Consider the following 21,708-nt stretch of genomic DNA (forward strand, 5'->3'; position numbering starts at 1 on the left):
TGTAGATCAATACTAAGAATGATATTGATTCTTTCCATAATCTCCTCCCCACACTCTTTGACATGGTGTTTCCGTGCAGTATTGATGAATATCTGCTCCAATCTGCAATTACAGCAATAGCAGCTGTGCATTCTAGGATTTTCTGATTAAACTTTTTTCCAAAGTACTAAATGCAGTCATTTAATACATAGTAATTATCTTTCCTATTATATATGGTCCATAATTAAACATTAATAAAAATTTAGACTCGGCAACGTAAGATGCATGGATTCCACTGCATATCAGTACTGATACTGACGGTTTTTGATTGGTTATCTTACCACAGAACACTCTATTAGTCAATTGACTTTCCTGCATTCCCTTTGTTAAAATTATTTCTCAGAGCTAGGGTATTACTGAAAGAACAAAACAAATAGAAGATTTTACATGGACGCATACACAACTGTGATTTACATACAGAGATACTTCTAAACTTATATACTGGTGTATTTGTGGAAAAGCAAATATTCATAGAAAACCATTAAAAAAACCACATATTTCTTGATAAAGCCATAAGAAAACTGGTATTTCTCAAATTCAGACTGAATTAATTTTATCTGAATGTCTACACATGAAATAATTTTTCATGTGCAAAACTCCAAATAAGTATAATTGTATAGAAACTAAGAGGTAAGAATAAAAGCTTACAAAGAACTTTATGAACTCAGAAATAAAAACAGACACTTCAATTAGAAAGTGGTCAAGAGCACTGAAAGGTTTGAACAAAAACCTGGCCAAAGGAGTTAAAAGAATGGCAAATAAGCACATGAAAAAAATGTTCACCATAATTAGCCATTAGGGAAATGTAAATTACAACTACAAGGAGATATTGTTCCACATCTCTCAGAATAGCTACAGTAAAAAAAAAAATAGTGATAACACAAACAGCGAGCAAGGATGCAGAGAAACTGGATCATTCACACATTGCTGGTGGGAATATAAAATGGTATAACTATCCTGGAAAACAGTTTGGCACTTGTAGAAATTTTGAATGTTTTTTATCTGTTTCACAGCAATTACATTGTTTAAAAATCTTTCCACCATTTGACTCCCATTACCTATTTCTCCCGCCCACTATCCTGTTCTCTGCATCTATGAGGTTGTTTTTTGTTTTGGTTTGGTTTTTTTGGTTTTTGGTTTCGTTTTTTGAGATTCCATATGTAAGAGAAATTGTATACAGCTTTTGTCTTTCTCTGACTTACTTCATTTAGCATAATATCCTTGAAGTACATCCATGTTGCCAAAAATGGCAAGATTTCATTCTTTTTTATGGCTGAATAAAATTCCATTGTATATATATACTACAATTTCTTTATCCCTTCATCCTTTGGTGGACACTTAGGATGTTTCCATACCTTGGCTATTGTAAGTGATACTACAGTGAGGATGGGGGTGCATATATCTTTTGGAATTAGTGTTTTCATTTTCTTTGGATAAATCCCCCAAAGCGAAATTGCTGAATCATATGGTATTTCTATTTTTAATTGTTTGAGGAACATCCATACTGTTTTCCTTGTAGTTTCACCAATTTACATTACCACCAACAGTGCACTAAGTTTCCCTTTTCTGTATGATGGCCTTTCCCTTTTTGATGATGGCCATCCTAACAGGTATGAGGTGATACCTCATTGTGGTTTTGATTTGCATTTCCCTCATGATGAGTGACGTTGAGCATCTTTTCATGTACCAGTTGGCCATCTGAATGTCTTTTTTTTTAAATTTATTTATTTAGTTGTGGGGGGGCAGGGCAAAGGGAGAGGGAGAGAGAAACTCAAGCAGACTCCATCCTGAGCATGGAGCCTGACCGGGGCTTGATCTCATGACACTGAGATCACGACTTGAGCCAAAACCAAGAATCAGATGCTTAAATGACTGCACCACCCAGGTGCTCCTGAATGTCTTTTTTGGAGAGATATGTATTCAGATCATCTGCCTGTATTTTAATTGGGTTGTTTGGGGTTTTTTGCTATTGAATTGTATGAGTTTTATATATTTTGGATATTAGCCCCTGCTCGGATATATGATTTGCAAATATTTTCTCCCATTCTGTAGGTTGCCTTTACATTTTGTTGACCATATCTTTTGCTGTGTAGCAGCTTTGTGTGTGTGTGTACAATAGTCCCACTTACTTTTGCTTTTGTTGTTTTTCCTTTTGGTATCAGGTTAGGAGAATCATCACCAAGACGTATGTCAAGGAGCTTATCACCTATATTTTCTTCTAGTTTTATGGTTTCAGGTCTCATTCAAGTCTTTAATCCATATGAGTTTATTTTTGTGCATGGTATAAGGTAGTGGTTGTGTTTCATTCATTTGCATGTTTTCCCACACCATTTATTAAAGAGACCTTTTCCCATTGTATATTCTTGGCTCTTTTGTCACAAATTAACTGAAAATATATTGTGTGGGTTTATTTTCAGGCTCCCTATTCTGTTCCATTGATTTATGTGTCTGTTTTTATGCCAATACTATACTGTTTTAATTACTGCAGCTTTGTAATATAGTTTGAAATCAGGGGGCATGATGCCTCCAGCTTTGTTCTTTTTTCCCAAGATTGCTTTGTCTATTTTGTTTTTGGGTGTGTGTGTGTATGTGTGTGTAATTCCTTACAAATTTTAGGATTATTTGTTCTATTTCTTTGAAAAGTGCCATTGGAATTGTGATAGCGATTGCATTGAGTGTGTAGATTGCTTTGGGTAGTATGGACGTTTTGACAATATTAATCTTCCAATCCATGAGCATGGAATATCTTTCCACGTATTTGTGTCTTTAATTTCTTTCATTAATATCTTGTAGTTTTCAGTGTACAGGTCTTTTACCTCCTTGTTTAATTTTTTTTAAAGATTTTATTTATTTGACAGAGATAGAGACAGCCAGCGAGAGAGGGAACACAAGCAGGGGGAGTGGGAGAGGAAGAAGCAGGCTCATAGCGGAAGAGCCTGATGTGGGGCTCGATCCCATAACACCGGGATCACACCCTGAGCCGAAGGCAGACGCCTAACCGCTGTGCCACCCAGGCGCCCCTCCTTGTTTAAATTTATTCCTAGGTATCTTATTTTTTTTGATGCTATAGTAAATGGGATTCTTCTCTTTATTTCTCTTTCTGAAAGTTTGTTATTAGTGAATAGAAATGCATCAGATTTTTGTGTAGTGATTTTGTATCTGCAACTTTACTGAATTTGTTCTAACAGTTTTTTTTAATAGTTGACCATAAAAGAACAAAGGAAATTTGGAGAATATAGGACAGTTCTTTATCTTGGCTGTGGTTGGGGTTACATAATTACATGCATTAGTTAAAACCCAAAGCACTGTACTCTAAAAAGGGTGAATTTTAACGTGTGTAAATTATATCTTAGTAAAACAATTAAAAAAGATGATTAACTTAAAGTAGGAATTAATAGCCGTATTGTGAAAGCTTTTTAGCATATGTTTTAGTAAAAGATGAAAATAGCACAATGGAGAGAATGAAAGTATATTTTGTAAGTTTCTGATAATACAAGAAAGGAGATGTAGTATTAGATACATCTAGAATTAATAATTTTTAAATGCATATGGTAAAATCTTACAGTGGCTTCTGCAAAAATAAAGAGGAGGGAATTATAAGTCAATTGTGGAGATGAAATTTAATACTAAAATGCATATTTAATCCTAAAATCAGCAGAAAAATGGGAATGAAAGAAAGAAAACAAATAGAAAGACACTGCACTTAAAAACTATCATACCAATAGTTACATTATGGTCATATCAATTAGTGGAGAAAAGGCATTTAACAAAATCCAACACCTATTCATAATAAAAACTATCAACAATCTAGGGAGAAAAAAAAAGTAGGAAACTCCCTCAAATTGGTAAGGAACAACTACAAAACTACAGCTTGCATTATGCTTAATGTTGAGAAACTGTAAGCTTTCTCCTGAATATTGAGTGGGGATAAAGAAAAGGATGTCTTCCCTCACCATTCCTATGTAACATAATATTAGAAGTCATAGCTACCAGAAAAGGAGAAGAAAATGAAATAAATGACATATATATATTAGAAAGAAAGAAATAACTCTTTATTTGAAGATTACATGACTGTTTATGTAGAAAATCTCAAAGAACCAATACAAAAACCTCCTGAAACTAAAAAAATGAGTACATCAAAATAGCAACATGTAAGATTATTGTACAAAATAAATTGCTTTCCTATGTACTGTCAGTGAGCAAATTGCAACAAAAAAGAGAAATACTTGGGTATAAATGTCACATAATATGTACAGGATCTATAGGGAAAAAACTATAAATCTCTTGATGAAAGAAATCAAAATAACTCCAGATAAATGGAGAAAACATTCTGTATTGATGGGCTGGAAGTTTTAATATTATGAAGATATCAATTATTCCCAACTAGATTTATAAATGAACTGCACTCCCCATCAAAATACCAGCAAGATATTTTATAGATATTAAATTATTCCTAAAGTCTATATAGAAAGGCAAGAGACCCAGAATAGTCAAGACAATACTGAATTAGAAAAAAGTTGGAGGACTCACACTAACCAGTATAAGACTTAGTGTAAACCTACAATAATTAAAACAGTTTGGTATTGGCAAAATAATAGACACATAGATCAATGAGACAGAATAGAGAGCTTAGAAATATAGCTATACAAATACAGTAAACTGATCTATGACAAGGGCTGGAAGCCGTTTAATAGAGAAAAGATAATCTTTTCAACAAATGACACTGGGAAAATTGGATTTCCATGTGCAAATAAATGAACCTAGACACAGAACGTTCATAAAATCTAACCCAAAATTTATGCTAGATCTTGATGTAAAATTCAAAACTTCTAGATGTAAAATGTAAAATCTCTAGAAGAAAACATTGGGGAAAATCTATTTGACCTGGGGTTTGGTGATGAGTTTATAGATAAAATACCAAAAGCATGATCAATAAAATTTTTAAAAATTGGTAAGTTGAATGTTATTAAAACTGTAATCTGTGCTTTGTGAAAGATACAGTTAAGAAAATGAAAGTGCCACAGACTGGGAGGAAGTATTTGCAACATGTACCTAATAATGGACTTTCATTGAAAATATACAAAGAACTCTTAAATAGCAAGTGTCGGTGAGGATGTGGAGAAAAAGGAACCCTTGTGCACTCTTGGTTGGAATGCCAACTGGTGCAGCCACTGTGGAAAACAGTATGGAGGCTCCTCAAAAAATTAAAAATAGAACTACCCTATGATCCAGGAATCGTAGTACTGGTTATTTACCAAAAAAAAAAAAAAACAAAAACACTAATTCAAGGAGACATGTGCACCCCTATGTTTATAGCACCATTATTTACAATAGCCAAGATATGGAAGCAGCCCAAGTGTCCAGTGATAGATGAATGGATAAAGATGTGGTATGTATATACAGTGGAATGTTATTCAACCATAAAAAGAATGAAATCTTGCCATTTGCAATGACATGGACAGAGCTGGAGAGTACAATGCTAAGTGAAATAAGGCAGCCAGAGAAAGACAAATACCATATGATTTCACTCGTATGTGGAACTTAAACAAAACAGATGAGCAAAGGGAAAAAGAGAGCGAGTGAGGAACCAAGAAACGGACTCAACTACAGAGAACAGACTATGGAGATGGGTAAAATAGGTGAAGGGGATTAAAGAGCACACTTAGGGTGAACACAGGGTGATGTATGGAAGTGTTGAATCACTATATTGTATACCTAAAACTAGTATAACACTGCATGTTAACTATACTGGAGTCAGTATTAAAAATTTTAAAAATAAACAAAAACAAAAATATACAAAGAATTCTTAAAATATAGCAAGAAGAAAACAACCCAATTTAAAATATGCACAAAAGATCTGAATCCACACCAAAGAAGTTATAGTGATGGCAAGTAAGCATAAGAAAAGAAGCACAATGTTGTTATTTGTGAATTGCAAATTAAATCAACAATGTGATACTACTACATACTTAAAAGAATAGTTAAAATCCAAAAACAAAAAAGCCTGACAGTACTAATTGCTTGCAAAGATGTAGAACAATAGGAACTCTCATTAATTGCTACTGGGAATGCAAAATGGTATAACCACTTTGGAAGATAATTTGGCAGTTTTTACAAAGTTAAAAGGACAGAAACAGTATGATTATCTTCAATAGATGCAGAAAATGCATTTGACAATATCTAATACCCATTATTGATAAAAGCTTTTGTGAATTAGAAACAGAAGGAAATTTCTCTTACTTGAAAAATGGTTTCTATGAAAATCCTACAGCTATCATCACAATTTATGGTGAAAGACTGAACGATGTCCCTCCAAGATCAGGAACAAGGCAAAAATCCTCACTCTCTTTTTTTTTAAAGATTTTATTTATTTATTTGACAGAGATAGAGACCCAGACAGAGAGGGAACACAAGCAGGGGGAGTGGGAGAGGAAGAAGCAGGCTCATAGCAGAGGAGCCTGATGTGGGGCTCGATCCCAGAACGCTGGGATCACGCCCTGAGCCAAAGGCAGATGCTTAACGACTGAGCCACCCAGGCATCCCAATAATCCTCACTCTTGTACCACCTCTATTCAACATTGTGCTGTAGGTCTTCTAATGCAATAAGGGAGAGAAAAGGTTTCCAGACTATAAAGAAAGAAATAAAACTGTCATTATTCAAAGATGACAAAATACTACATCTAGCAAATCCTAAGAAATCTGCAAAGCTTCCAGAATTAATAAAGTAGTTTAGCAATGTGAAGATACGTGGTAATAAACAAAAGTCAGCTATCCTTCTATATATTAGTATTGAATAGCTAAAAATAAAATCTTTTTAATGATTTTTTATTATATTATGTTAGTCACCATACAGTATATCCCCGGATTCTGATGCAAAGTTCGATGCTTCATTAGTTGCGTATAACATCCAGTGCACGATGCAATATGTGCCCTCCTTACTACCCATCACCAGTCTATCCCACCCCCCACCCCCCTCCCCTCTGAAGCCCTCAGTTTGTTTCTCAGAGTCCATAGTCTCTCATGCTTCATTCCCCCTTCTGTTTACTCCCCCCTTCATTCTTCCCTTCCTTCTCCTACCGATCTTCCTACTTCTTATGTTCCATAAAGTATTTCCTTAGTTTTTGATGTAGTGTTCCCTGAGTCATTGTTTGCCTATAACACCCAGTGCTCCACACAATATGTGCCCTCCTTAATACCCATCACCAGGCTAACCCATCCCTCCCACACCCCTCCCCTCTGAAACCCTCAGTTTGTTTCCTGGAGTCCATAGTCTCTCATGTTTCATCTCCCCCTGCGATTCCCCCCTTCATTTTTCCCTTCCTTCTAATGTCTTCCATGCTGTTCCCTATGTTCCATGTATAAGTGAAATGTTAAGATAATTGTCTTTCTCTACTTGACTTATTTCACTTGGCATAATCTCCTCCAGTCCCGTCCATGTTGCTGCAAATGTTGTGAAATCGTTCTTTTTGATGGCTGAGTAATTGTATATATGGACCACATCTTCTTAATCCAGTCATCTGTTGAAGGGCATCTCGGCTCCTTCCACAATATAGCTATTGTGGACAATGCTGCTATGAACATTGGGATGCATATGGCCCTTCTCTTCACTACGTCTGTATCTTTGGGATAAATACCCAGTAGTGCAATGGCTGGATCATAGGGTAGCTCTATTTTTAACTTTTTAAGGGACCCCCACACTGTTTTCCAAAGTGGCTGTACCAACTTGCATTCCCATCAACAATGTAGGAGGGATCCCCTTTCTCCACATCCTCTCCAACAATTGTTGTTTCTTGCCTTGTCTATCTTTGCCATTCTAACTGGCGTAAGGTGGTATCTCAGTGTGGTTTTGATTTGAATTTCCCTGATGGCTAATGATTTTGAACATTTTTTCATGTGTCTGTTAGCCATTTGTATGTCTTCATTGGAAAAGTGTCTGTTCATATCTTCTGCCCATTTTATGATTTGTTTATTTGTTTCTCGTGTATTGAGTTTGAGAAGTTCTTTGTAGATCTTGGATACCAGTCCTTTATCTGTGGTGTCCTTTGCAAATATATTCTCCCATTCCGTGGGCTGTCTCTTAGTTTTTTTGACTGTTTCCTTGGCTGTGCAGAAGCTCTTTATCCTGATAAAGTCCCATAAGTTCATTTTATCTTTTATTTCTCTTGCCTTTGGAGATGTGTCGTGAAAAAGGTTGCTCTGGCCGATGTCATAGAAGTTGTTGCCTATGTTCTCCTCTAGAATTTTGATGGATTCCTGTCTCACATTGAGGTCTTTCATCCATTTGGAGTTTATTTTTGTGTATGGTGTGAGAGAGTGGTCAAGTTTCATTCTTTTGCATGTAGCTGTCCAATTTTCCCAGCACCATTTATTGAAGAGACTGTCTTTTTTCCACCGGATGTTTTTTCCTGCTTTATCAAAGATTAGTTGCCCAAAGAGCCGAGGGTCCATTTCTGGGTTCTCTATTCTGTTCCATTGGTCGATGTGTCTGTTTTTGTGCCAGTACCATGCTGTCTTTGTGATCACAGCTTTGTAGTACAGCTCGAAATCCGGCATTGTGATGCCCCCAGCTTTGTTTTTCCTTTTCAACAGTTCCTTGGAGATTCGGGGCCTTTTCTGGTTCCATACAAATTTAAGGACTATTTGTTCCAGTTCTTTGAAAAATGTCCTCGGTATTTTGATCGGGATAGCATTGAAAGTGTAGATTGCTCTGGGTAGTATGGACATTTTAACTATGTTAATTCTTCCAATCCATGAGCATGGAATATTTTTCCATCTTTTTATGTCTTCCTCAATATCTTTCAAAAGTGATCTATAGTTTCTAGGATATAGGTCCTTTACGTCTCTGGTTAAGTTAATTCCAAGGTAACGTATGGTTTTTGGTGTTATTGTAAATGGGATGGATTCCCTAATTTCTCTTTCTTCAGTCTCGTTATTCGTGTATAGAAATGCAACTGATTTCTGGGCATTGATTTTGTATCCTGCCACCTTACTGAATTGTTCTATAACTTCTAATAGTTTGGGAGTGGATTCCTTTGGGTTTTCCATATAGAGTATCATGTCATCTGCAAAGAGAGACAGTTTGACTTCTTCTTTGCCGATTTGGATACCTTTGATCCCTTTTTGTCTTCTGATTGCTGTTGCAAGGACTTCTAGTACTATGTTGAATAATAGTGGCGAGAGTGGGCATCCTTGTCGTGTTCCTGATCTTAAGGGAAAGGCTTCCAGCTTTTCCCCATTGAGAATAATGCTTGCAGTAGGCTTTTCATAGATGGCTTTTATGAGATTGAGAAATGTACCCTCTATTCCTACACTCTGAAGGGTTTTAATCAGGAAAGGATGCTGTATTTTGTCAAATGCTTTTTCTGCATCAATTGAGAGGATCATATGGTTCTTGAGTCTTTTCTTGTTGATATGATGTATCACATTGATTGATTTGCGAGTGTTGAACCATGCTTGCATCCCAGGTATGAATCCCACTTGGTCATGATGGATAATCCTTTTAATGTACTGTTGGATTCTATTAGCAAGGATCTTGTTGAGGATTTTGGCATCCATATTCATTAGAGAAATCGGTCTGTAATTCTCCTTTTTGAGGGGGTCTTTGCCTGGTTTGGGGATCAAGGTAATATTAGCCTCATAGAATGAGTTTGGTAGCTTTCCTTCTGTTTCTATTTTTTGAAATAGCTTTAGGAGAATAGGTATTATTTCTTCTTTGAATGTTTGGTAGAATTCCCCAGGAAAACCGTCTGGGCCTGGAGTTTTATTATTTGGAAGGTTGTTTATCACTGACTCAATTTCTTCATAGTTAATTGGCCTATTTAAGAAATCTATTTCTTCCTGTTTCAGTCTTGGTAGTTTATAGGTTTCCAGGAAGGCCTCCATCTCTTCCAGATTGTTTAGTTTTTTGGCATATAGCTGTTGATAAAAGTTTCTAATAATCCTTGCAATTTCAATGGTGCTGGTCGTGACCTCTCCCTTTTCAGTCATAATTTTAATAATCTCAGTCCTTTCTCTTTGTTTTTGGACAAGTTTTGCCAGTGGTCTATCAATTTTATGGATTCTCTCAAAGAACCAGCTTCTAGTCCTGTTGATCTGCTCTACTGTGGTTCTGGTCTCTAATTCATTGATTTCTGCTCTAATCTTGGTCAACTCCTTCCTTGTCAGTGGGTTAGGCCTGTCCCTCTGTTGCTGTTCCAGTTTCTTGAGGTGAGAATATAGAAACTGCATTTTAGATTTTTCTATTCTTTTGAGTGAGGCTTGGATGGCTATGTATTTCCCCCTTAGGACTGCCTTTGCAGTATCCCATAGGTTTTGGACCGTTGTGTATTCATTCTCGTTGGTCTCCATAAATTGTTTAATTTGTTTTTTGATTTCCTGGTTTATCGAGTCATTCTTGAGCAGGATGGTTCTTAGCCTCCAAGTGTTTGAGTTTCTTCCAGGTTTTTCCTTGTGGTTGAGTTCCAATTTCAGAGCGTTGTGGTCTGAGAATATGCAGGGGATAATTTCAATCTTTTGGTATTGGCTGAGACCTGTTTTGTGTCCCAGAGCATGATCTATTCTTGAGAATGTTCCATGGGCATTTGAATAGAATGAGTATTCTTTGGTTCTGGGGTGTAGTGTTCTATATATATCTATGAGGTCCAACTCGTCGAGTATGGCATTCAAAGCCTTTGATTCTTTGCTTAGTTTTTGCCAGGGTGTTCTGTCTATTTCTGATAGTGGGGTGTTGAGGTCCCCTACTATTACTGTGTTCTTATCTATATGTCTCTTTATTTTGGTTAAGAGTTGGCTTGTGTATCTTGCTGCTCCCCTGTTGGGGGCATATATATTAATAATTGTCATATCCACTTGTTGAATACTTCCTTTAAGAATAATATAGTGCCCTTCTGTATCTCTCTCTATGGCCTCTAGTTTAAAATCCAGTCTATCTGATATGAGAATTGCTACTCCAGCTTTCTTTTGAGGTCCATTTGCGTGGAAGATGGTACTCCATCCCCTTACTCTAAGTCTGAATGCATCTTTGGGTTCAAAATGAGTCTCTTGTAGACAGCAAATGGATGGGTCATGTCTTTTTATCCAATCTGCAACCCTGTGGCGTTTTATGGGAGAGTTTAAGCCATTTAGATTGATAGAGATTATTGACAGATATGATTTTAATGATGCCATTTCTCTTTAAAGTCTTTGTATCGGTTGTGACTTGCTGCTCTGTATCACTCTTGGGGCCTTTTTACCTTTATAGAGCCCCCCTTAATATCTCCTGTAGGGCTGGTTTCGTGGTTACGAAATTGGTTAATGATTGGCGATTTTGGAACGTCTTTATTTCTCCATCAATTCTGAATGACAGCTTTGCTGGATAAAGGATCCTTGGCTGCATGTTTTTCTCTGAAAGAGCTTTAAAAATGCCCCCCCAAGCCTTTCTCTCATTCCAGGTCTCTGTAGACAGGTCTGACGTAATCCTGATACCTTTGCCTTGGTACGTGAGAAATTTCTTTGCCCTGGCCGCTTTCAATACTGTATCCTTGGATCTAATATTTGCGAATTGCACTATGACATGCCGTGGCGTAGGTTTGTCCTGGTTGAGCTTGGATGGGGTCCTCTCTGCCTCTTGGACACGAATGCTTGTTTCCCTTGCTAGATTAGGGAAGTTTTNGATAAAAAAAATAGTGATACTATTTTTAATAGTATCGGGGGCACCCAGGTAGCTCTTTGGTTAGGCATCTGACTTTGGCTCAGGTCATGATCTTGGGGTCCTGGGATCAAGCCCCATATCAGGCTTCCCACTCACTGGGGAATCTGCTTCTCCCTCTCTCTCTCCCTTTGCCCCTCCCCCTGCTTGTGCTTTCTTTCTCTCTCTCTCTCAAATAAATAAACAAAATCTTTAAAAAATAGTGTCAGAAAACTATATATGTAAATTCCAAAAACATGTATTTTGTATTAAAATTACCCAAGCACTAGTGTACTGCTTAGGACATATATGTATTATTCAGCATATTATGGAGCTGCAGGGTTTGAAGTATTAGCAAAAGGATCTTTCACCTCTAAATATGGGCAATGGACTTTTAAATAGACAAGTAAAAAGAGCCGTATGCTTATTGGAGAAACACTATCATAATAAGATGTATTAAAATCATGACAAACTAATAAGGTCATGAATATAAGAAATAATGAATTTTTATATTTTTAAAGAAAAAGTCTTTGTTGTCTACATAAAATATAGTAATAGATGGTTTTGCATCTCTGCTTGAGGCTGTGGAGAGCCAGAAAGAGTATCACTCCCACTTTGCAATTAAAAAGAAGGCTGAAAAAAATCTTCTAATTCATAATTTTTCATGAACTTGTGAGAGATTTGAAGTCACAGAGCAGCCGAGTGTCCTAAAACCTAAGGAAAAGACGTGCACTCTGGCTTACTTGGAGAAGACAGCGAGCAGATGATAGTGAGTAGAATTCACCCAGGGTGGTGGTGTTCACTGGCAAGACTGCGAATGCCAAGAAGACCACAGAAATTGGGGAAGTCTGCAACATCTTGAAGGCTTTTCCTGCATGTACCTAAGTAGGTGCTCACAGAAAAGACTGGAGAGCCCTTGGAAAGTTCCCTTGATGGTGCAGACCAGGAGAAAGGGAACAGCCACCGCCATGAGAGGAGCTGGAACAACACTCAGACCCTGACCCCCATTATCCCTTTTAAATAGAATCCTTCATCTGTGGGAGGAAAGAAAAACAGCACACTTGTACTCAGGGCATTGGTGGAAATCTGTTGTTGTTGGGGAAAAGATTTTTTTAAAAATCTGTTCTGGGGCAGGGGGTGGGGGTGGGGACAGGCATGAGTGCGGGGGTCAGAGCTACAGTTGGAGGCAGAAGGAGACTGAGAAGTCCAGAGCCTTGAGACCTGACAAGCCTGCCTGCCTGGGAGGCACAGAGAAGGGTACAGCATTATCAATAGCCCATCTCTGGTGTTTTTGAAAAAAAAAAAAGGCATAACTCTAATCTATTCATGAGAAAGCATCAGATAAAAGTAAAGTAAATTGAGAGACATTCTACAACATTGCTGACTAGTATTCTTCAAAACTGTCAATATCTTTTTTTTTAAAGATTTTATTTATTTATTCAAAAGAGACAGAGACAGCCAGCGAGAGAGAGAGGGAGCACAAGCAGGGGGAGTGGGAGAGGAAGAAGCAGGCTCATAGCGGAGGAGCCTGATGTGGGGCTCGATCCCAGATCGCCGGGATCACGCCCTGAGCCGAAGGCAGACGCTGAACCGCTATGCCACCCAGGCGCCCCAAAACTGTCAATATCTTGACCGATTAGGAAAGACAGAACTGTCATGGAAACAAAGGAGACAAGGCAACCAAGTGTAATGGGTTATCATGGATTAGATCCTCGAACAGAAGGACCTTCATGGAAAATCTGGTAGAATCTGAGTACAGTCTATAGTTTAATCTATATTGTACAAACTTCAGTCTCTTCACTTTTATAATTGGACCACGGTTATGAGATGTTAACACTTGGGGGCACTGGATGAAAGGTGTCCAGAAATGTTCTGTACTGCATTTACGAGTCTTCTGTAATTTTAAAATAATCTCAACGGTATGCAATAACCTGTGGTCTCAGCTATGTGTTTCAAGGGTGTTTGGTTTACTTTGCCTGGCATTTCTATATGTTCTATAGTAGCTGGTTGTTCAGATTACCGGTTTTTTGTTTCTATGTTTGGTAATAAAAACACCCATGTACAGTTAGGTGTCCATTAAAACCGTTCTGACAGAATGCCCGGGATACTAGTGATTTACTTGATGCCAAATCGACTAACTTCTAAGTCCCTTCTTAGTATCACCTTATATCACTCGATACACTACCATCCTTTTTGAAACACTCTTCTCCTTTAGGTTCTACACCACTGTGCTCTCCTGGTTTTCTTCACACTTCTCTCTAGTTGTACATGATTGGGACTCGCTGCAGATAACTGTTTCTTTGTTATGCCCATACCCCAAACTGAGAAGTCTTTTTGTTCATCTGCTCCATCTAATAAATCACCGACTCTTGTTGATTTTATTTCTTAAATACGTTTTGTATCTGTTCATTTATCTCCATTGCACCAACTCCATCTTCGCCCAGGAAAACATCATCCATGTTACTCTAACAGTCTCTTAAGTGGCATCTAGGTATCTGGCTCTTTCTTCTAGAATAACTGTTCAACCACAGATCTGCTCATGATAAGCACTTGCTTAAAATCATTCCATAGTTCCCCCATTGCCCTGAACATGGTTTTCAAGACCCTTTCTAACCTAACCCCTTCTCGCTTCTCCTGTCCCGTTCCCTTCCTCCTTAGGTGGGTGGGTTTGTTTGGTTTTGTTTGGTTTTGGTTTTGTAGTCCTTTCCAGAATAGCATCATCTTCTCTGCGTCTGGACCTTTGCTGCTACTAATCACCTGTGTCCTTGGAACTTTGTTTCTTGCTCTTCCCACTCTGTCACCTGATTCGTTCTTATTCCTCCTTTGCATCTCACGTTGGCTATTATTTCCTCTTCAGGCTATCCCGGACTCCCACAACTGGGTTAAATACCCCACTAGATGAGCTTCCATTGTAACCTTTACTGCCTTGACGGAAGTCCTGACTGCACCACTTCCGATTACTTGTTTGTATCCCTCGGTAGGCTGTAACTTCCTGAAGAGCAGCAGCCTTGACTTGTTGTCTGTGTTAGCCCCAGGACAGCACTCCATACTTTTTGTTGAGTGAATAAATGACACCAGGAGAGAGATAGAGCATCATCCATGAGTGACACTGCTGATGAAGCTCTGGGCTTGGTTAGGAAGCTCATCGGTCAGCCCTCCATGATTCATGGACTAATTTCTCATAATATTCTGCGTGCATATTTCCTCCTTGCGTTCTTTCTGCCATGTAGTCATTTTAATATTTTTCACAATTTCTGAAGAGTTAGTAAATGGAAACCAACTCAGTGACATTTATGGGGCCTCTCCAAAAAGCACTCTCATTGTGAACAATGATTATTACACATTCATCCTACTCCCTTCCATATTGCCTACCCTCAGCTAGTATAATTCAGTGAATTAAAATAGTTGCTTTTGTTCATCTCAAACATGTTGCAAATGGTATGATAGCTTGGAGACGTAGAAAATCTATGGATTGTTTGTCCTTTAGGGAGCACCATTTATGGCTGTTTGCCCTTGGCACTCATTTCCCCCCCTGTTAAATGGAGATGTTGTACTGCCGTCAGTAAATTTGTAATTGTTTCCATCTCAATTTGGGGAAAGTCTTCATAATGTGGACACACATAGACTCAAGCCAAGAGGATGAGGTCATGTGCTTGAACATACTCATTTTTTTAATTCAAGCCTTTTCTTTCCTCAGCCAGGGAATCCAAATCACTTAGTTCTTGGCCTTGTTCAATTGTTGATTTTTTTTAATCCTATGTATCATTTTACCAATTAAGCTGTAAAGTTTTCAAGGGCAACGAGCAAGTCTTCTGCTTTTCACATAGTGATCACTTGACACATTTTTGAAGATGAAGATCAAGTATTATGTATCCTATTATTCTGTGTAATAATAAATACAAATGCTACCCTTTATTAAATACCTGCCGTATTCTAAGTACATGGATGCATGACTTCATCCATATTTTATAGATAAGGAAACTGAAGTTTAGAGAGTTCACTTACTCACTCAAGGTCAAATATTTTCAGTCTGGATTGAGCCTAAACTGACTGATTTCAAAACCTCTGCTCATTGTTACTGCTCAGTGATGTAAAACAATTTTTTCCCCATGAACCCTTTTTAAAACAAAGTATTATCCAGGCACAGTTTATAAAGACAAAATCAGAACCGCTCTGTTAAAGCAAGGAGTCAACCCTACTCTTAACGGCCCCTTTCCTCACTTACCACAGTGACCTGTGGGCATGGGCGTGGATCTACCCAAGCTGCGGAGTGTCAAGTTGGACAAGGCCTCACTATTTCTTGTTACCTCTTCACCCTGACAAGCTCTCATTTGGATGAGGAAGAGATTGTACTGAAATTAAGAAATCATTGTATTCTTGTCACACTTTCCTTGTGAAGAGAGGATGTTTTATGAAATAGTTTCTATGCAATGACTTTAGCCAAGTGCTGTAGGTTAGGTCATAATAATTTGAGTAGCAATGCGGATTTTGCTTCCATCAGCAGGGGTTTCCAGCAAAAACCATATTTGCATTTCTCAGTAATGAGGAATACCTGGAGAAAGAATTGAAAGATGGTAATTCCCTGCGAATGAAATTTAGGTGATTGCAAAAGGTAGTACAGCATGAGGGAAAGCCTATATATGAAGACAAGCTGGTTTACAAAGGAAAACCACCAAATTACCGTCTCCCATTTCCAGCCTGCAAGAATATACTGTACTGTATGACGTATGTCAGACACTGGATCTTCTGGGGTAGATACTACTCACTTTTTCAGGTTACTCTGAAAAAGGGCTAGAAGCCAGGAGCCAGATGTCAAATGTGTGGGTAAAGATCACGGAATCACAGCAGAGCATGGAGCAATAAATCTAATATGGGTACAGAGTAGGCATTTTCCCTAACAGATGTTAAGGAAGATATACTATGGTCTTAAAGGGCCAATATTAAGCCTAGTTTCTAATATTATCTTGGAGTTTTTTAAAATAACATTTTAAGTCAGATGGTATTGTTTATGCACAAATGTTCATAAAAAGATCCCTTCTTGTGACCTGCTAGCGCATCTTCAGAAGATTCTCTTCACTCCTGTTTTCTCTTCATAATGAACAAATGGCTGCAGGAAAACACTCACTGTGACTTGGGTAAAAAAGAATTCTGAGAAAATAGTAACTGAAATGAACAGAAGTTGTGAAAGTTATATAAAAGAAGAATGTTACTTCCAACCATATAGATTTGAAGACTCATGGACTCTATGATTATAAACGTGTCTCTAATCAGTCTGACCCACATTCTTCTCTTTAAAAATGAGAGTATTTTGAGAATGAGCCACGAGGGTAATCACAAGTAATGACTCTTAAAGCCTCCACATGGAGCTGTTATACTGTAACTTTCACTCTTATTCCATAGATTGGAAGTCTCATGATTAAGCCCCAAATCAGTGGGACAGACGAGAACATTCTCCTTGCAGGGAAGGCATGACAAATGTTTGAAGGGAATACTTGTGAACAGTGTCTACTGCACCACTCTTCAGAAATCCATTGTTAAAATGTTTGTGTATAGCTTTCATATTATACATATTTGACCTGCATTTTGATGGACAGATAGAGATTAGCAATGTTATAAAGTCTTGACTTTTTGTTCATAAATATATCACCTCTCTACAAAAGGCTTTATAATCCTTAACCAAAATCTCCATACATCCCAGCTTTCTTTTCTAAATGTTATATATTCACATCATGTTCAGAGATCAAGTCCTACAATTTTAGCAGTAATATATATTTTTTGTCTTTAAAGTTTACTTAGAAACCAGATATAAATTAGAACTGAGGAACATCCTAAATGGGGAGCAAGTTCAAGTTAATACGTAACTATTTTCACCAATCTAGTTCTTTAATTCAAATTATTTTGACTGTTTAAGAAAAAAATCACTTATCTACCTAATCATTCCTATAACAGCCCACCTGTACACTGTAGGGCTTACAGCAAGACAAGCAGCAGACAAATTTACTCTAACAAAGCCGTACTTGGGGCGCTGGGTAGTGCAGTCGTTAGGCATCTGCCTTCGGCTCAGGGCGTGATCCCGGACGGGGATCGAGTCCCACATTGTTCTCCTCCGCTGGGAGCCTGCTTCTTCCTCTCCCAATCCCCCTGCTTGTGTTCCCTCTCTCGCTGGCTATCTATCTCTGTCAAATAAATAAATAAATAAATAAATAAATAAATAATATTTAAAACCAAAAAAAATGCCATACTTGAATATATTTCTGGAATTCTAATAATAATGGGTCCACATAAGAGACCAACTTGAAATATTCCCTCAGTGTTAAATGTAAAAAAATGCACTCTGAAAGAATGCACTCTTAATTTAAATACTAAATGAGGAAGGGTGAGCCTCCTGATTGAAATTGATGACTTACTTGCTAATCCCTTCTTGAAAATACTTTTAAAAATTTCAATCGCTGTCATCAATTTTTTAAAAAAGATTTATTTATTTACTTCAGAGAGAGAGAGAGCACAAGCAGGAGGGGCAGACGGAGAGAGAGAGAGAGAGAGAGAGAGAGAGAGAGAGAGAGAATCTCAAGCAGACTCCTCACTGAGCGTGGAGCCCAATGAGGGCCTGAATCCACAACCCTGAGATCCCAACCTGAGCGGAAATCAACAGATGGATGCTTAACCAACTGTGCCGTCAAGGTGCCCTGTCATCATTTTTCTTATTTGTAACGGTTATACTGGATGCCAAAGAGGAGTCATACTATGAAGATAGGCCCTGAAAGCACTTCAAGGCAAATATCAGTGCATCTTCTAAAAAGTCCTATATAGCAAGTTTTTTTTATAGATACTAACAGACATCCCAGGGACCCGAGGGTGGGGATAATAGATACATTGATCATTCCATTCCTGATGAGGTATTTTCCAGAATGTGCCTTTACAAAATATACTCCCAAATTGAACTTCTACTAACTAGCTCTGTGACCTTGGTCCTGTCTTTATCTTCCTTTCACTCCATTTCCTCACCCTGGCTGTGACATCAGAACACCTCTGACATTTGACCAACCATATAAAACATTCTTTCCAAACCTGTCTCCTTTCTATGCAGTGCAAATAATGCTAATATCACCCTTACAAAGCTGTTGTGAGGGTTACAATAAATGAGGCAGCGTAGAGAAAAGCACTTTGTAAAGGATAAATTACTATGTAAGGGCTCAGAGGAACATCTGTCCAGCTTACCTTAAAAAGATTGCAAGAAAAGTGTGAGTTAATTTATATCAATGAATGAATGAATGGGTAATATAAAGATAACTTTTCTTACCCCTATAATCCTGATTTAGGGCTTTTTTATAGCACAGGCTATAACGTGTCATACAATGCAGGTACTTATGTCTCTGTCTTGCCCACTCAATTCTGGATACATAAAGGGCTTAAACCAGTTTTTTTTCATTTATGTCTTTGTTTCCCATAATGCCTATGCTCAGTAGCTACTTAATAACCATTTTCAAAAATTACCAGTTGGACAACAGATCCCATGAATTCTGTGAAGTGAAGGTGTCCTTTCTATCCCAAAGCTTTGATATTAAGGATAAACTTTTACTGTAAGCATAGAGGGAAAGTTGATTATACTATAATCCCTGAATTGGCAGCAAGAGAAAGGATGACTCAGTTTACCCACTTCCTGTCCCCATGGAATTCCTGGGTACCTTGGAGAAGGAGCCATGGCAGCAATAACTGGCTTAAAAATACATGGGTTAGCCTCAGGATGTCCTAGCAGTTGAAACTCCTAGAATAGTCATCTTTTTATTACACTATGCTCCTGGGAATGGCAGAATTCCAGGGCTCCAATCCAGTCTTTGTCTGTTTGTTCTGTTTCGTTTTGCCCTGACTGAATGTGTATTGCACCCGAATGATTGGTTGAAAATTGGAAAAATTTACACAAACTCGCTACCCAACATTAGACCACCAACAATTCCTGGCTATTTTACTAAAGTCAGTCCATTAGTTAGTGAGTTTTGGTAATTTTTTCTTGATTAAATGCATAGAAAAACCTGTCTAAGAACCTCATGGGTGCATTGCTACAGTGGCAGCCTGCTAATGGGGTAACTTCATAAAAAGAGGACAAAGGATATGACGAATTGCTCATGTTTTTCAGTTGTATTTGAACACAACTGGTGTTAAATATTTTTTCACTCATAATAAACCAACTTCATGTTACTACATCTATTCCTATTCCCTATGCATTATTTATAAGGCAGTAGATAACTTCTGATTTGCCTCACAAAATATAAAATCCATTTGAATAAATTCAAATTCTGAAAAATCTTGGACTAGAAGTTAAACTCTGAATATACCAAGTGTGACTTAAAAATAAGGTGATTGATTTTATAATGTGAAGATTTGAACTCATCCATCCAGAGAAGTGTCATCCCCTCCTAAGTAGTACACATGGGAGAACAGAAACTTCTTTCAGTGATGAAGCTACTGCTCAAATAATTCATGAAGCTTCCTTCTTGGAATTATCCCTGGAGCCTGTGTCTTGCTTATTCATTTCCCCACAAAACATTAATTTAGCATCTTCCATGCACCAGTCACCATTTTGGTATTGCTCTCATCATTTGCAGGCGGATAAGAATGTTTTAACCAAACACTAAAAAGTAGTATGAAATTACTAAGTGGAAAATTGACAAATATTTTTTTTTCTAAAACAAAGTATTATAATTACCTAGACAATTTTCTCAACTGTCTTTCAGCTGGCTTCTAAGAGAATTCCAAATGATGAATTTCAAACGTGTTCTGAGCACGAGCAGTAGTATTGGAATGTATTATTTTTTTAAGATTTTATTTTATTTTTTTAAATTTTTTTTATTATATTATGTTAGTCACCATACAGTACATCCCTGGTTTTTGATGTAAAGTTCGATGATTCATTAGTTGCATATAACACCCAGTGCACCATGCAATACGTGCCCTCCTTACTACCCATCACCAGCCTATCCCATTCCCCCCCCGTTCCCCTCTGTAGCCCACAGTTTGTTTCTCAGAGTCCATAGTCTCTCATGCTTCATTCCCCCTTCTGATTACCCCCCCTTTCTTTATCCTTTTCTTCCCCTACCGATCTTCCTAGTTCTTATGTTCCATAGATGAGAGAAATCATATGATAATTGTCTTTCTCTGCTTGACTTATTTCACTTAGCATTATCTGCTCCAGTGCTGTCTATGTTGCAGCAAATGTTGAGAACTCATTCTTTTTGATAGCCGAATAACATTCCATTGTATATATGGAACACAACTTCTTTTTTTTTTTTAAGATTTTATTTATTTATTTGACAGAGATAGAGACAGCCAGCGAGAGAGGGAACACAAGCAGGGGGAGTGGGAGAGGAAGAAGCAGGCTCATAGCGGAGGAGCCTGATGTGGGGCTCGATCCCATAACACTGGGATCATGCCCTGAGCCGAAGGCAGGCGCTTAACCGCTATGCCACCCAGGCGCCCCGGAACACAACTTCTTAATCCAGTCATCTGTTGAAGGGCATCTCGGCTCCTTCCACGATTTAGCTATTGTGGACGGAGCTGCTATGAACATTGGGGTGCATATGGCCCTTCTCTTCACTACATCTGTATCTTTGGGGTAAGATTTTATTTTTAAGTCCTCTCTATACCCACTGTGAGGCTCAAACTCGCAACCCCAAGATCAAGAATCGCCTGCTCTACTGACGGAGCCAGCCAAGCGCCCAGATAAGTGTTATTTTGAAGGAACATGTTCATTGGATGGATAAGGCTTACTACGTATTAAAATTAGTATATTTGATTTGCATAGAAAGAATGTGCAAATTCCTATATATATGTAATTAAAGGTGAAGTTATATTTTCTGATTATGTCTTACAGTGTGCTTTTGTTTCATAACATTAAGTCAATGTCTACCATTTCTGTCATCTAGTCATGCTATTAATGTGAACCCAATTCCAGAGATTTTCATCACAGTTGTAGCGCTGGGGGCAATCATTTGTTCTACTCCTAGCCT

This window comes from Ailuropoda melanoleuca, chromosome X, assembly GCF_002007445.2.
Source record: "Ailuropoda melanoleuca isolate Jingjing chromosome X, ASM200744v2, whole genome shotgun sequence".
Taxonomy (NCBI): Eukaryota; Metazoa; Chordata; class Mammalia; order Carnivora; family Ursidae; genus Ailuropoda; species Ailuropoda melanoleuca.